This window comes from Schistocerca nitens, chromosome 1 (genome assembly GCF_023898315.1).
Source record: "Schistocerca nitens isolate TAMUIC-IGC-003100 chromosome 1, iqSchNite1.1, whole genome shotgun sequence".
NCBI classification, from domain to species: domain Eukaryota; kingdom Metazoa; phylum Arthropoda; class Insecta; order Orthoptera; family Acrididae; genus Schistocerca; species Schistocerca nitens.
In genome coordinates this window covers 634518537-634535340 of record NC_064614.1, presented here as the reverse complement: position 1 = coordinate 634535340, position 16804 = coordinate 634518537, and the positions used below count along the sequence as shown (strand labels likewise).

Genomic DNA, 16804 nt, shown 5'->3' with positions numbered 1-16804 from the left:
TTAAAAGCAGTCAGATCGCTTTTTTACTTTTTTTGTACAGTATGTGGTTCCGCGCCATCAGCTGCAGTAAATGAGACCGACAAAACAGCGCTCCATATGGCATGTGACGGCTGAAGTAGAAACGTGACATTTATCAACCGCCCACCGTTTTAGCGAGCTGGCGTTGCCATCGATCACCGGTTTGTTGTGCTTCGGGAGCTGCACACACTGGTCGCGTCCCATTTCGTGACGCGCACGCCGCCAAGACAGTTCATCGATAAGCGAGCTCGTTCGGCCGCCAGCTGACCACGGCCGGCCCACCGAGGAAGGTGAAGGCAGGGCCGCGTGCGAGCTTCCTGCAGGCGAAGTCGGCCCGCACGCCTCCTCGCCGGGACGGCGTTGCTCACTAAGGTAAGCGATTTACTGTCAGAGGAAAGCAGTCGAATAGCTCTACATCAACGGTCACTGACTACTCCTAAATGGAGGAGGCATCGAAGTTAAAGGAAGGAAAGAAGACTATGAATTGGAACTATGGCTCCTTAGAACCGGCTACTGAAACTGGAAAAAGTCTGCAGTTATTTGTTTAGTCACTATTTCTATACAACCTATAAGATAGTTATTATGTTAACAGCAGTCAGAACGTTTTATCAGACAACAGAATTCTAAGTGAATTCCTACTGTACATGTTGACCGATCAACCAGTTAGTCTTAGATTATGTAATCAGTTGCAATGAAGAAGGCGGTTCTTAATCCGAAGTTTTTACCGCTAATGGTCGTATTGTAAGTTGAGTGGCCGAGCGGTTCTAGGCACTTCAGTCTGGAACCGAGTGACCGCTACGGTCGCAGGTTCTCGTATTGTAAGTGGAGTGGCCGAGCGGTTCTAGGCACTTCAGTCTGGAACCGAGTGACCGCTACGGTCGCAGGTTCGAATCCTGCTTCGGGCATGGATGTGTGTGATGTCCTTAGGTTAGTTAGGTTTAAGTAGTTCTCAGTTCTAGGGGACTGACGACCTCAGATGTTAAGTCCCATAGTGCTCAGAGGCATTTGAACCATTTGAACCTCTTTTCCATCTTGGAACTGGCTCAGCCAGCCAGCTACAGAAAGACTTAACGCTTTAGTGTGCAGTGTGAACTACTGCATAACTTCCCATACACGCAAAGCATAGACAGAAGTGACAGTAGCTATAAGCGTGGCTGTTGGTTAGAAATATATCCGATAGCTAATTAAGCTATCAGCTGTGTACCAGTTTCTCTGCACGTCGTTAAAACAGACGGAAAATCATGTACTTCTGATCAGAAATTGGCACACCTCTCGTATTTTACTAACGTTGTATGTGTCCTTGAACTATATGATTTCCTGCTCCCCTGAAAATAACTCCGCTTCTTGTTCACTTGAATGTGTTACACAGTTCTATAATGGCGCAAATATTGATTCACTTAAAAATGATGATCGGTTTCGACCTTTATGCCGGCCGCCCTCATATTTACGGTACCATATGACTGAAGTCGGCGGTGCACAGAACACACACACATCACGTGACCGTTTACTCCAAGCTTTTACCATTTTCAAGGCTGCGGTTCCTTACGTACACCCACCAAACTGTATCTCTTTTACCAATTCAACAACGCTGAGCTTTCTTCTTCCTTCCTCTTAAGTTACTTCTTAGACCAGCCTGACTCCTATACCTCAAAGACATCGTCAAGCCCATCCTAATATGTATACTAAAGCTCACACTTTGCTGCTTCTGTGACTCTCCTTACAATTTCCTTGAACGATTTTTGCAACTCGACTTCTCTATTGCCCCAAGAGTCAATCTATTTAACGGCTCACTTCTTGACTTGAAATATTCGGAGGTTATAAGACTAGAGGAAAGAATGCAGATTGGCATTTAACACCTCGTCGACAGTGACAGAGGGAACACTTGGCCACCTAATGTAGGAACGCAGCAGGAAAGTATGACCTGTTTGGATGAACCGTCAAGACATTCGTCCAAAATGATTTGGAGGAACGATGTAAAACTAAATCTGGAAGACCGACGAGGATATTTCGCTCGTTCCTTCTGACCGCGAGTCAGTCTCTTAAGCCTGAGTGCCATCACTTTTGGCAAGCAATGCCGATTTGAACCATGATTCGTTGAAACATTAGGAGGGGCTGCGGAAAACGGATGTACGATTATCCTAATGAAGTCCCCGTCGAGGCGTTCGGTTAAACGGGTATTGGCGACTTTAGGCCATTAATGTGTTCGACTCTTGCCTTACGAGGAAAGTAATGTTCTCTTCCTCCTAAGGTGTGACGTCTGTTAGATAATAAGGAAATACACTTTTAATCATTTTTGTGCTGGCCCTTCCTTAATAACAAACATACCCGTATACTTAGCATATGCACCTCTTCAGGATATTCATGCTTTAACAGAAACAAATTTAAATTATTATTTTAAGGTTTTTAGGTCGATAATGTAGATGAACTACAACTTGTCAGAAGTTGGTTCAGCAATTTAACGAGACAATTATAAAAAAGATGAACAACAGAACAGACGTATTAAAAATTGACAGTTTATGAGAATTCAACAAACAATAATAAAAATAATAATAATAATGTTGACTGGTACTCACCTTCCATGCCAGGGTATAGTAGTCACATTTCTGCCAATTTTATATCCACACCTACGCGACTAACAATAATTCGGAAGCGAAATTCGAAGATTAAAGGTATTCCAACGACCTTTCGAACTTTACCCTTATTCGACAAAGGTGCCGTAAATTTTTAGGTCTAAAAAAAGAAAACACAAACTCGGCTTCCTTCGAAACCGTGGCATCGCGTATACTACGCCAACAACTGGTGCTGCAAGTACAACGAAAGAAGATTAGTGTTCGGCGTTGCATCGACGAAGAGATCGTTGATGAGGGAAGCCAAACTCGCAAGGAAACATCCCGGCATTACCCTTCACTGATTTAGAAAAGCCATGGGAAATGTAAATCTGAATGTCTCCAGCAAGAACAAAAATAAGTCTCAGGGAAGTTATACTTAACCTGAAGGTTCATTTATAAGTTTATTTGTTTACTTCGTTGGGCCCTGTTACAGATGGTATGCCCTTGTGTTCCTCCGATCTTTGAACTGACACATCCAGACTGTTATAAGGGGACCTACAGCTGAGATGGGCTCAAAATCATGGTGCGAGACGGCACGTTCCACGTAGTCAAGTGATTACCAGAGACGAAAGAAGCAAGAAGTCCCAGAATGAAATACAGGGACCGCCCGAGAACTGAAACCCAAACCTCTGGATTTGTAGTCTGACGCTCACCACCTGAGATTCCGAACCACACAGTAACTCTGGAATTACCAACTGGATCTTACGACAAATAATTATGAGAACTGAACAGGTTTCCAAAACCACACTCAAGTAAACACGAATGGTAAACATTAAGAACAGCTTTTATCGTATGAAACACCTTAAAATTTCGAACGTTTTATTGAAAAATACTGTTGCACCTACCTCCTCGACTTCAGTATGTCGTACTACCTAAGAATCTGGTGGCACATTTTCTCCTTTCATTCCAGTAAAAAATCACAATTTAGCTGCTTAGCTGTGGTACTAAGGGCTTATGCAAGTTCTGGGGTAGTTTTTAATCATACTTAACTTTGAATAGCTTATCCCTGCGTTTGAAACTGAGAGAGGCATTGTAAAGAGAATTCTGAGAATTATATACTAACTATTTTCGCAGGAATGGAAATTACACATCCAGAATTTCAGTTTTTGCTGGGCGGTACCTGACAGCTCCGAGCAAAGTCCTAAAGCATCAGCGCACTTCAGGAATACGGAAGAAATTTCTCCTCCTGCATCAAGCAGCGTCTTATAGCCATGCAGAAAAGTCTGTGATGTTCTTGCATCGAAGGTAAAATCTTCTAAGTTGCTAGGTAGCTTCCTGTTCCTTTTAAAACTTCTTGCTCACAGGTCAACGTTTCAACGTCAGCTGGGACCGTCTTCAGGGCTCTTCTGGTTTCTGTTGTTAGTTGGTTGACTTGTGAAGAAGAAATCTGATGAGGAAGATGACGCGGCTGACAACCTAGAAGATTATACCTTCAGTGACAAGGACGGCGTAAGCTTGTAGACTTATATTTTCGTAGGTCATTCTCATGACAAAGAAAACCAGACACCCTTGCTTTTGACTTCAACTGCTTGAATCTTCTCCCACTAAATGAATCACTTTGTCATATAAGGAGAAACAGACGTTTACGCCAAGTTATTCTTTATGGTCACCCACGAATTCAAACATTTTATTTGTAGATTCCATCTTAAATAAGGCTCAGTGCCGATTTCTTCGGCCACCTATCGACTAAAGGATTTTTGTGTTTCAAAATAGCTTGTTACATCACGTATCGATAATCTAACGAAGTAAAGCGGACAGTGCGGACATGCATATTTATAGAGTGGGTGTCAACCCTCTTTCAGCTGAAGTAACGCCACCAGCTTCGCGACTTCCTTTAAGTGCAAACACTTTGCTGTTCTTGCACTGAACTGTCAGTGTTTTTAATCTACACTGATGAAAACAAAATTGCAACACCAAAAAATTATTAATGTAGAGTAACAAAATTTCGAGAATAAATTTCTATAGGTACAGTACTTAAGTGACTAACACTGAACGCTCACAGGTTAATGTAAGCGCAACATAAGCCATTGCAAATGTGAAGTGCTGGTACATTACCAACCGGTGTAACAGCTAGAATGTTGAACGCAAGCATGTAAACGTACATGTATTGTGTTGTGCAGGTGCCAGAAGTCAGTTTGTGGGGCGGAGTTCCATGCTTGTTGCATTTCGTCGGTCAATACAGGGACGGTTAATGCTTTTTATGAATGGTGCTGGAGATTTCGTCCAATGACGTCCAGTATGTGCTCAATTGGAGACTGATCTAGTGATCGAGCAGGCCAAGGCAACATGTCGACGTTCTGTAGAGCATGTTGGGTTACAACAGCGGTATGTGGGGGAGCGTTATCCAGTTGGAAGACAATCTCTGTTCCCGGCGGGGTCAGCGATTTTCTCTGCCTCGTGATGACTGGGTGTTGTGTGATGTCCTTAGGTTAGTTAGGTTTAAGTAGTTTTAAGTTCTAGGGGACTGATGACCATAGATGTTAAGTCCCATAGTGCTCAGAGCCATTTGAACCATTTGACAATCTCTGAAATGCTAAATATGAATGACAGCAGCCGGCCGCGGTGGCCGAGCCGTTCTAGGCGCTTCAGTCCGGAACCGCGCGATGGCTATTGTCGCAGGTTGGAATCCTGCCTCGGGCATGGATGTGTGTGATGTCCTTAGGTTAGTTAGGTTTAAGTAGTTCTAAGTTCTAGGGGACTGGTGACCTCAGATGTTAAGTCCCATAGTGCTCAGAGCCATTTGATTGTTTTTTAATGACAAAATGGTTCAAATGGCTCTGAGCACTATGGGACTCAACTGCTGAGGTCATTAGTCCCCTAGAACTTAGAACTAGTTAAACCTAACTAACCTAAGGACATCACAAATATCCATGCCCGGGGCAGGATTCGAACCTGCGACCGTAGCGGTCTTGCGGTTTCAGACTGCAGCGCCTTTAACCGCACGGCCACTTCGGCCGGCTTTTTAATGACAGCACAACAGGTCTAATGCCTAGTCTCCTGCTGCCATACGAAATCGCACCCCAGACCATAACTCCAGGTGTAGGTCTAGTGTGTCTAGCATGCAGACAGGTTGGGTGAGGTCCTCAACTGGCCTCCTTCTAGCCCACACATAGCCGTCACTGGCACGAGGGCAGAACCAGCTTTCATCAGAAAAGATGACAGAACTCCAAACTGCCCTCCAATGAGCTCTCGCTTGACACCACTGCAGTTGCAGATGGCGGTGGTTTGGGGTCAGTGGAATGCACGCTGCAGGGCGTTTGGTTCGAAGTTGTCCTTGAAGTAACCGATTTGTAACAGTTCTTGTGTCACTGTGGTGCCAAGTGCTGCTCAAATTCCTGCTGCAGATGCAGTAAGATGCGACAGAGCTATAAGCCAAACACGATGCTCTTCACTTTTGGTAGTGCCACATGGGCGTCCGGAGCCCGGTCTTCTTGTGTCCGTACTGTCTCGTGACAACCGCTGCCAGCAATAGCGTGCAGTGGCTACATTCCTGCCAAGTCTTTCTGCAATATCGCAGAAGGAACATCCAGCTTCACGTAGCTCTGTCACACGACATAGTTCAAACACTGTGAGGTGCTGATAATGGCGTATTTGTCCCCTTAAAAAACCTTGACTAACATCAACTCACCGCGTCCAGTCTCAGAGGCAACTAACGCACACGACCCTTACTGCGTATATTTAAAGCAAACCTGATTTGCATCCTCAAAGTGGCGCTGTTAGTGACACTCTTATGCGACTGGAGCGAAATTTGAATAAGCATCATCTTTCAGATGTTGAACCACCCCTATCAACTTTCGTTCATGTCGCACAGTTCCTCCTTGGTGTTGTGATTTTTTTCCGTCAGTGTACATTAGAAACGTGCCGAGCAGGATGAAATTGTTTTTCTTGCACTGTTTTAAGGACATCGAAAAATATGGGTACGTTGTTAAGAGCTTATTCTCTAGTCATCTAGGTAGGATTCGTAAGACTAATATTACGGTGCTGCCTGCCCGCCTCCTGCGACTCTTTGTTAAAACGATGTGCTATTTTGTCCCACTCTGTCAGCTATCTTCGTAGATCGTTCACTGTAAGTCCATAAAACTGCTTTCCCATTTCAAAAACATTATAAACGATATCGCGTTTTAAGCTTCCTATAATATTTTTACAACCGACCTCATCTTAATTTTGTTGTTGTTGCTATAACTCTTCTTTTCAGTGTGTTACGTGGAACATGAAATGACTTTGTTGCTGAAGAAGATGGAATCTTATCATTCTTTACCGGCTCAGTCGCATTTTCCATCGCAGTAGTGTACCATGTTTGTTGCTCTGATTTCTAGTCATATTTCCAAGGCATCTTGATGTCCTAGTACCTGCAATAATACTAAGCGACGGCAGCAGATTGTTTTCAATCGATTTTTGTATTAGGCCGAATACGAGGGTTGCAACTCTAATGGTACCAGCTACTTATTTACATCTTATACAAGATATACAGGTTTCAAAGATTTACTGTCCTTCAAAGTACTCATTAGTATTATGTATAAAGCCTTCCAGAGATGTGGAACTCGTAGGATACCCTTAGTAGCGCCAGCAGCGTTGATACTTCGAGTGGAGCAGTCTGTTCATCGGAATCCCTGTAGTTGCGAAGCCGATGCCAAGAGGTGATTCCTTCAGTTTAGATCCGCATGCTGCCAAGACTGTTTATCGTATGCTGCTGAAGTTATGCTGGGAATCACTTATACATCTTCCATACAGTCCCGATCTCTGCCCATGTTATTTTCATCTTTTTGGAGCCCTGAAGAAAGACATTCCTGGTTGTCTGTTTACTTCAGACGAGAGGTGCACGCTTGGGTTCAATCACGGTTCCAAAGGCGACATGGAACATTTTTACGTGAAAGCAATGACCGTCTTGTCTCACAATGGGATAAATGTATTAACAGATGTTACAAGGCTTTTTATGCCCAAACTGTCTCACGATCTATTTTATAAAGCAATATGCACATCACAATAGTCAGTACAATCGATTCTTCATCGCTGTGTGATAACTGCACACAGTATTCACTACTGGCAATGATTGCACAGCTAATTACGTCTTCTTTTCCTTTCCTGTTGTTATGGTGAGCGGGTCATGTTATTTTCGGCGGGTATGGGAGCTTTCTTAGCTAGCTCATCATATCGAAGTTAGCTTAGAAGGAGTGGGGAGTCATGTACTTGGTACTTGTTCAGCGCTGAAGTCAGCTCCCTCCCCCCCCCCCCCCCCCCAAGCATGTGAAGGACAGAGAATATTCACTGTATCCCGTCTTCGCCCTGCAGGTGCGCTGAAGATGGCCTGCGTTTCGTAAAAGCTGCATTGCATAAGACACTAGGAGGAATCCCTTCTGGATAGAATAACTACTGAAAAGCCAGATGTAGTACTTAGAACTTGAGGCCGCGGGAGCGGCAATTGTCCATGGCCATGACGCGAAGGAATGTCCTTTTAAATCGAAGTAACAGGGACTTCGATTGGCTCACAATAATCATTTCCGTAGAAGATGTACTTTCCCATGCACGTCTACATGCAAGCCTTTTGGTTGGTCATAGCTATAAACCACTCATGTTGTGAGAAAGATTTTCAGCCTTCCTTCACATGACAGACAACTATTGTTGACTATGATAAAATCTCTGAGAGTAAGAATTTTTTAAACTTATTTATAGTGTTGCTATTGGTCGGAACGTGCAAGGCCTGCTGCAGGGGGCCAGCAAGACTCCTACGCTGGCAGATCCAGCCTAGTTTCGTACAGTAAAAGTCAGGGGGCACTTACTGTGAGGAGATAAATGAGAACACACTTGCTCTAGGCAAATCGGGAATACATTTCACTTTAGGCAGCCACATAGAGAGAGAGAGAAAAAAAGAGAGAGATGTTCAGATGTCCCTGTGTTAGAGCTGAGTTCAGAGAACAAGGCTGGACTCAGAATTTCCAGCCATTACTTCCACCGTCTTCCACACACAAACCGTTAAGGAATGGTAAGCATGGGCCATCGATGCAATCACTGAGCAAAGGGGAGACATGGGGCAGGATAATTTACATCAGGTTTCATTTGCACAGCTTTAACGTTCGCAGCCACGTAGTTGCTACCATCATGCCCTTTGGCGATTCTGTTAGTGTTTTACTTGTTGTTCTAGTGTACTTTCCTTAAACCATTAACCGTTTTCCGAGTAACTGTCTATATCCGCATTATAGTTTCCCGTTATGCTCTTTTTCTGTCCAGCCACTTGTTCCAATGTTATACGTAGTTCATACTTACAACCTTTAATATATTTATTTGTTTACGTGCTTAATTCAGTGGGTAAATCATTTTTTCAGTGTCTTATGGTGATAATTTGTTCAATGTCTTCTGGTGATAGCCAAATTCTTACAGTGACCTTTACTTTCCTTTTATAGTCAGATGAGCCCCTACATTAAAATACCCGTGTGAGATCTGGTACCCGTACTTCCATATATAATTGGGCCATCCCCAAGTAGTTTTCCTTCAATAAGACGTTATCCGTTGTGCAACACTGTTTCTCTTAAATTTGCGTGATCTTAGTGGGAGCTTCCTTTCCCTGTAGATCATCAGGACTCGGGCTTCTAGCATCTTACAAGGAACCCCTTGAGCGCGAGGACACAAGGTAGGTCAATGATATTTACGGCATTCGACTCTCCACATATTGTCTACCATGCAGCTCAACACTGGCTGCTAATGGCAACAAAGAATGGGACTGGAGGTATCCAGTGGTAAGCATAGCATGAGGCTATGGAGTGTAGTTGGACTGCTTAAAAAATGGTTCAAATGGCTCTGAGCACTATGGGACTCAACTGCTGTGGTCATAAGTCCCCTAGAACTTAGAACTAATTAAACCTAACTAACCTAAGGACATCACACATATCCATGCCCGAGGCAGGATTCGAACCTGCGACCGTAGCAGTCGCACGGTTCCGCACTGCGCGCCTAGAACCGCGAGACCACCGCGGCCGGCCTGGACTGCTTAGTTGACGAGTAACTCACAACAGTGCTATAATGCTAGAGGTGTTGTTAAAGCAGAGCAATGGCAACGATAAATAAACCAAACTTTGCATTATATCTTCAACAGCAGTTGCCGAAGTTGACATCTTGCCAGAAAGGAACCCAAGGAATTTCCCAGATAAAATATTTGCGTTTCTGCAATATGAGTCAGCGGAATGTGTGGTATCGTATACGCTCGACTGTGAGGACAATGCACATGAAGAGTCCAATGATGAAAATACGTGCTTAACAATTGAAAGTGATATTAAAACAGGTCTCGAGCCATATATTCCATCATCCTTGTCATACAGGGAGCCACAAATCCCGCCTCCACTGAAACGTAGTAAAAGACAATCGTTGTCCAAGGAGCGGATACTGAAAATAATTACGTGCATGGAAGATCATCAGAAGCATAGTAAAAAAAATTATGAACAGATTTCGAATACGTTTGCAGCAATATGACCGTGTAGTGCATCGGAAGAACTACGGATATTCAAGGCAGAACTAGGCGCACGCGTTGCAAAAACTGAAGTTTGCGCGTTTGAAGGACATTCGCTACAATTTACAGGATGTGCGTGATAGTGACCTGTTACGGTATGCACATCAAATTGCGCGCGACGTACACTGAAGAGCCAAAGAAACTGGTACACTCGCCTAATATCGTGTAGGGCCCCCACGATCGCGCAGAAGTGCCACAACACGACGTGACATGGGCTCGACTAATGTCTGAAGTAGTGCTGGATATGAATTGACACCGTGCTGTCGATAAATCCGTAAGAGTACGAGGTGTGGAGATCTCTTCTGATCAGCTCGTCGCAAGGCATCCCAGGCATGCTCAATAATGTTCATGTCTGGGGAGTTTGATCCCAGATCACGTAAGAAACAGATTGACCGTCCTTACGGCGGAACAGGCAACCGTAAAAATAGTTTTCCCGTTCGTCAACAGATGTCGCAGGCGACGCTACAATGCTAACTGACCTGTCCATGTCGCGGAATTGGCAACGCTGTATCTTCGGTGACGTGAATGACGCTGATTTGTGTTCGGCTAGAGCATTGCGTGCGAAATGCATTCGTCACACAGCTGACTGGAGACCATGATCGGCTATGGTTTTTCCCGAGTTTTCAATCGAAGAATGTAAATTAGCTCCTGTAATTCTACAAACCAAGTTTATTTCTACTGTAGGGATGCTTCTCACAATCATATGCGAAATGAAATAAATGAAAAGTAACACACAAATATTTCTCGTGAGTTACTGTTTAAATGCAGACTGTATTGCAGTCGCATAGGTTTTACACTCGCCGTCTATTTCCTCTTTGTTATACAGCTCTTCTGATACGGATTATGGGGGTAAAAAAGATCTCCACGTGCAGGTTAACACTAGAAAGTTTTCAAAACCTTCTCAACGTCTTTGAAATATAATCCGATAATTTACTGACAAATATTGCACTGAGCAGTGGGTTTCGCGTCCTGACATTACCGACATAATTATTTATTTTGCATAGAGTATGTATAGGGATTAGGTGAGTTATAACGACAATATATTTTTCACATTGAGACTGTAAATAAGTTTAAGAAACAGATTTTGCTTCCTTTTTAAGTATTTCTGTAAGCGTTCTAAAGTATAACCACATTTTGCATTTGATTACAGTTTGTTGTAAACGAATATAATTTCATGTACGCACTTAACAACGATATCTTCGAAAAAAATTAATATTGTGAAACTTTAAATATCGTGAGTAAAAAAAAAAAAAAAAAAAGAAAATCTGTGATGGTAAACATCTTAACTTTGCGGTCAGCACATCTACTATTGTCACAAGCAGTACTGTTTTGCTCAGATTTAACACATTACTTCTTTCTAGTTAAACGTGGTAGAACGATCAAGGAAAGGCAACGAAACTTATTTGTGCAGCCTAACGAACGGAGAATCTTTATTTGGTACTTAAATTCAATATGAATAAACTACATATTTTTTATAATTTTCAGTTTTGAGACAGTTCTACTATACTTGTCTTTGAACATTGTTCTGCAACTGAAATACAATTTACATTTCACAAGATGATTCAAAATGAAAAGTCTGTGTTCTCCACATTCCTCATCGTCCAACCAGTGAAAGTTTTCAAGTTTTGATTTGATGTAATTAACAATCCTAAACTTTATATTTCTCTTATAAATCAACTGTAAAAAACTGGACTCATATGCCTGTAAAGACATTTCAATAATGTTGCTAAACTCAACAGTTGGAGCGCTGAGTCCCACTGAAGAATGACACAAATTCCCAGTTGCGTATTTTTTATGGAGAATAAATAATTCCCTCTTCTCTTGAAGCTCACTGCTACAAGTAAGTGTCTCCTTACATTTCAAACAACCATACCTTTCGATGCATATGTGTGCTAAGTAGCCAGCAAAATATGCTGCTGAACACTGTTCAGAGGAAAGGTCTTGCTGTGAGGAAGACAAATACTCGTCGGTCTCGATGGTACTCTCTTCTTCATCCGTAGAGGAACCAGGGGTGTTCGGAATTCCGACCTTTCCAGAGCTCACCAACAGCTGAGATTCATCACCTTCTTTTTGCAACACACAGTTGTTCAGTAACAGCATCTTGTCAGTGTCATTCTCACAATTTGAAGCGTCAGAAGGCTTCATTAGTGAGTTAATAGTGCTTGTTCGGAACAAGCACCTTAGTGTTCTAACTGTTGGATTACGGTTGCAACCTCCTTTCTGACGGTACACAGAAAATAAATTCTCAAGAGCATCTTGATTCAATCCGCTGGTCAGTAAAAATTTAATGCCGACAGTTTGTTCCTCAAGGAAAAACTGAGCAATAGCATTCACAGTCTGGATTAAACCCGTAATGCATGGTGGTGTCGTTATTTTACCTGTCTTTTCTTCAATTTTATTTATGGTACTTAAGACATCCTTTGCATTCTGTAGCGTTTCTATTACTACTGGACATTGTTCTGATAATGCACACCTATATGGATTAGAGGAAAATGCTGTCCTGCTGTTCAAAACGTCAAACAAGTTGTTCATAAATTCTATAAAAGTAGCTGTGCTCTCTGCTGTATCACTCTGCAATTCTTTAGTCGCTACACAAGTTCTGATAGCTGCAGCAACAGAGTGGCTGAGGACCTGGACTGCCATTTTTACATTCATTTTCTGGAATGAATCAGGTTGCAAATGACTGTCAGTGAGTTTTACCAACATTCTGCTTTTTTTGTTCTTCTTATCAATGGCATATGTTTTCTTGACATCTTCGAATGAAACAACAGCATTGTTGAAAATGAAGTCGCCACTAAGCAGATTGTTTCGTATGCTTTTGAATAAATGTGGGACATCATAAATGTAAAACAATTTCTGTCCATTTACAATAAAATAAGGTTTTTCAGGCGTAACATGTAAATGCTTCACAACACTTCGATTACTAGCTCCCTGATCACAAACGACTAATTTTGGCTCTAGGTTTGCATTTTGCAATAAAATAATTAGTTCCTGTAAGAGTCCCAATAAATCCACATGTTTTACTCCTGAATTAGACAAAAAATATGAAACAGGCAATTTCCAGTTACTGTAGATGCCTCTAATCATAAAAACAAGTGCATAATTTGCAGGAAGTGGTTTCCTTCCCCTATCACCCAAATCTTCTAAACCTTCTACTAAATCAAGATCTTTTGCATATTCCAGATGACGCATTATCGACATCTCATCAAAAGATACTACACATGCCTTTTCTAAATAAGTTTGTGCCTAAAATTTCTTGCTAAGTTGACTAAAAAGGTTTTTATTAAACCCTGGTAGAAATTTTGTGACGCCAATCCATCGTCTAATTGTGGACAGTCCAGGTAATACGACACCCAATTTTCGCAAAAATTTATATGCTGCAGGAGATTTGTAAAACAACATCAGAGAGAGATTTTTCTCGATAGAAGACCACGGGCGTTTTTTGCTCTTGCACTGCATTGCAGCCAGTGCCCTGGAGTAATCAGATGGGAAGCAGAAACTGCTTAACACATGGGCAATATTATTTGAGCTCCTATAATGCAATAATCTACTCTTAACTTCTGACAAGTAGGAAGTTTTGTTTTTCAGTGATCTGTTCATGTTATGTATTTTCTGTTTCAGTTTTTGCTTTCTAGGGGTATCCTCATCATCACGACGTAGCATACAGAGTTTTCTTTTAACTTGTCTCGCAGGCATTTCTATTTCTTTGAGGTCTGGAAATGGTTCACACTTTTGTGGTGTTGCGTTTGTTTCTAACAGAAGGTGACTAGCTGCACTGATGTTCTCCTTGGAATGTTCACTTTCAGTTCAGGTGATGACAAACTATTCTTATCACTAGTTCCCTCACATACTGCTGAAGAACCAGTGTCAGATGTAAATTTTGCAGGAACTGCTGTGTGCATAATCCGTTGTCTCGTACTGTTCATGAATGACTTTTCCTCAAAATGGACATCACACAGGAGTCTATTGTGCAGTTTTCCTGGGTCCATATCCAGCAGTTTGACATTGCCTGTAACAATAACTATCTATCAGAAAAATACGATATATGTACATACCATTAACACATTTAGTAGCTCAGTCTACATTAGCATGATAGAAAGGAATCTTTCATTAAATATTTGCTAAGAGGGATCTTTGTGTGCAACCTTTTTTGGACTTTAAATATTATGATTAATTCTGGGAATGTGGTCCTATGGCGTTTTAAGCCTGGTCAACACTGAGCGAACTAAAACAGGAAAAACAGCTTTCTCATATGTGTAGACGAATTTGAGCAAACGTCATTCAGTCGTGTTTGGTTCGTAAACTTTACTCGGTGCCCACAGTGCCTCTGAAGTTCCTGCAAAAGTTAAAAAACTCTTGATTTCTAACCTCTTCTGCGTGACATTACTTGCTTCGTAATTAAAAAAAAAATTGCCTATAATGTTGTTTCCCCATTTAGTGCTTAGCTTTTCACAGTGAGAAACAATTAAGTAGCGAAAGCATAACATCAATGTTTGCAAGACTGCGTGATTAAATGCTGATTCTGTAGTGTTCAATTCCATTCACCACTGCGAGACAATAACATTCAGTCTTTTTTGGTACGCATTCGGTAGTGTTCGTTAGTGTTCAGTTGGCTGTCAGTTTTTGAGCAAAGCATCAAAAGAAGTTTGCCTCGTGTCCCCTTTGGCGTTACCAGCACGGAGAGTACTCGTCTTCTTGCGAACTGCTTTATGTTGCTGCTAGTAAATTTCCTCGTCAGGTGTAATGAGGAGCCAGCGAAAGGCGTCAACCGACATATGTGCAAAATTCTGGAATAAATCTAAAGAAGGCTGGAGCTGCAATTCAGTGTTAAGTGCACTGGCACTACTTCCAAGCGTTTCACATCTACGTAACAGATTAAGCCACCAACATATTTATTTTCCTACGCCACTTTGTTTGCTTTGTCAAAACCTTCGGGCAAAATAATCTTACCTCAATATCAAAGATTTACATCGTAGCTGTAACTAGAAGTTTGCGCGGACAGGAAAAATGCCGCCGTCCGTATGTGCACCGCATCCACAAGATCATTATCCACATCTTCCAAGTTGCGTATCCGCATTCTCAGATATTAACGTTTTGTAAAGCTGTTTAACCCACCACTGCTCTGAAAAGAGACTTGTGCCTGGCCTGACGTTTTGTCTGCTGATGCCCGCTCTCAGTTACGATGCGAATTAAGGCTGGACGTATTTCAGTGACAGTCATTTCAAATTTAAATTCGTTTACTTTGCCTGTAACTTATCGTAAATGATATAAAAGTGGCACAAAACGATTAATTTTGGATTGTTGTTGAAAGGGGGCTGCAAACGCGGTAATATATAAGTGAAAGTGTGTTTTTCGAGCATATTTTGGCGGTGTCAACTTTGAAGAGCCACAGACGGCAAACCATAATTAAGTTAAAAATTTACTTTGTACAGTTTAAAGATAACCCGCAAATATTCGCAACAGACGTACGCTTTTATCTGCAACACAGTAATTACTAGGGATATCCGCACTCGCGCAGACCTGTAACTATTAGTAGTGTTGTTTTCAAGTGAAAGCTGTGTGAGGATTATTAGCGCAAAGATAAAAAAAAAAAAAAAATGCTATGCTCGTTCTCTTCTATTCTCCTCCCTTCATTCCAGTATAAACGCTTGTTCACACGTATAAACTAATGGCAGTGAACATTGGCGAATTATCTATGAACATTCATTGGCAGCAGTGTAAACGAGGTTTTACACTCCTTCATTTCATTCGCTCTAGTATATACCAGGATTTAGAGGGACCGATGACCTAGCAGTTAGATGACGGCTATTATTCATTTATTTCACTGTTGCGATTTCAGCTCTAGAGCCATTTTCAAGTACCAAGGGAAAGGAGGAGGAGGAGATTAGTGTTTAACGTCCCGTCGACAACGAGGTCATTAGAGACGGAGCGCAAGCTCGGGTTAGGGAAGGACGGGAAGGAAATCGGCCATGCCCTTTCTAAGTAACCACCCCGGCATTTGCCTGAAAGGATTTAGGGAAATCACGGAAAACCTAAATCAGGATGGCCGGAGACGGGATTGAACCGTCGTCCTCCCGAATGCGAGTCCAGTGTGCTAACCACTGCGCCAAATCACTCGGTCCAAGGGAAAGATCTTGTAAGGTAATGCTTCTTAAATTGTTTACCAAATGTTACCACACTATGCTTTGCATTTTGTTATCCATATCTTATATTGGTTTCAGTTTTCATATTGCACACAATGTCTCTACACCCAAAATTACGATAGTGAAGTGAATAAACAGTTTAAAAAAGTCCAAATCGCAGCAAAAATTTCATTTAAAAATTATATGATATGATTCTTGTACAGGAAGGGCTGCCACGTTGTATCAGAATATAAGATCGACAAAATTTAGATAGGATCGAATGCTTAGGGCTCTTTATTAGTTCTTACTCGTAACTAATTTATTGATTTACCTGAATTTAAAACCCACTCGCGTAACCTTTCTTTATCTTTGACGGGAAATCTGAACAATTTCAATTCAGGATTTGTTCATCTACTCCTTCCACAGTTGATATAATCGCAGGCCCTCGGCATGACGACTCGATCCACTACCACTGGTATGTCAGAAACAGCTGTACTTCACAGACGCCAAATAGTGGAAAGCTGCACGCGTTCGGCCGATGTTGCCACATTTTTTCA

At 42.0% G+C, this 16804-nt stretch overlaps 1 protein-coding gene across 1 annotated transcript in view; it reads left to right on the top strand.

Annotated features, from left to right (window-relative positions):
• Positions 1 to 249: 249 nt before the first annotated feature.
• LOC126236653 (ionotropic receptor 25a) overlaps positions 250 to 16804 on the top strand; it is a 485919-nt gene continuing 469364 nt past the window's right edge. The window contains exon 1 of the mRNA XM_049946121.1: positions 250 to 390. The gene's annotated coding sequence lies outside the window, so the exon portion shown is untranslated. The remainder of the gene's footprint in view (positions 391 to 16804) is intronic.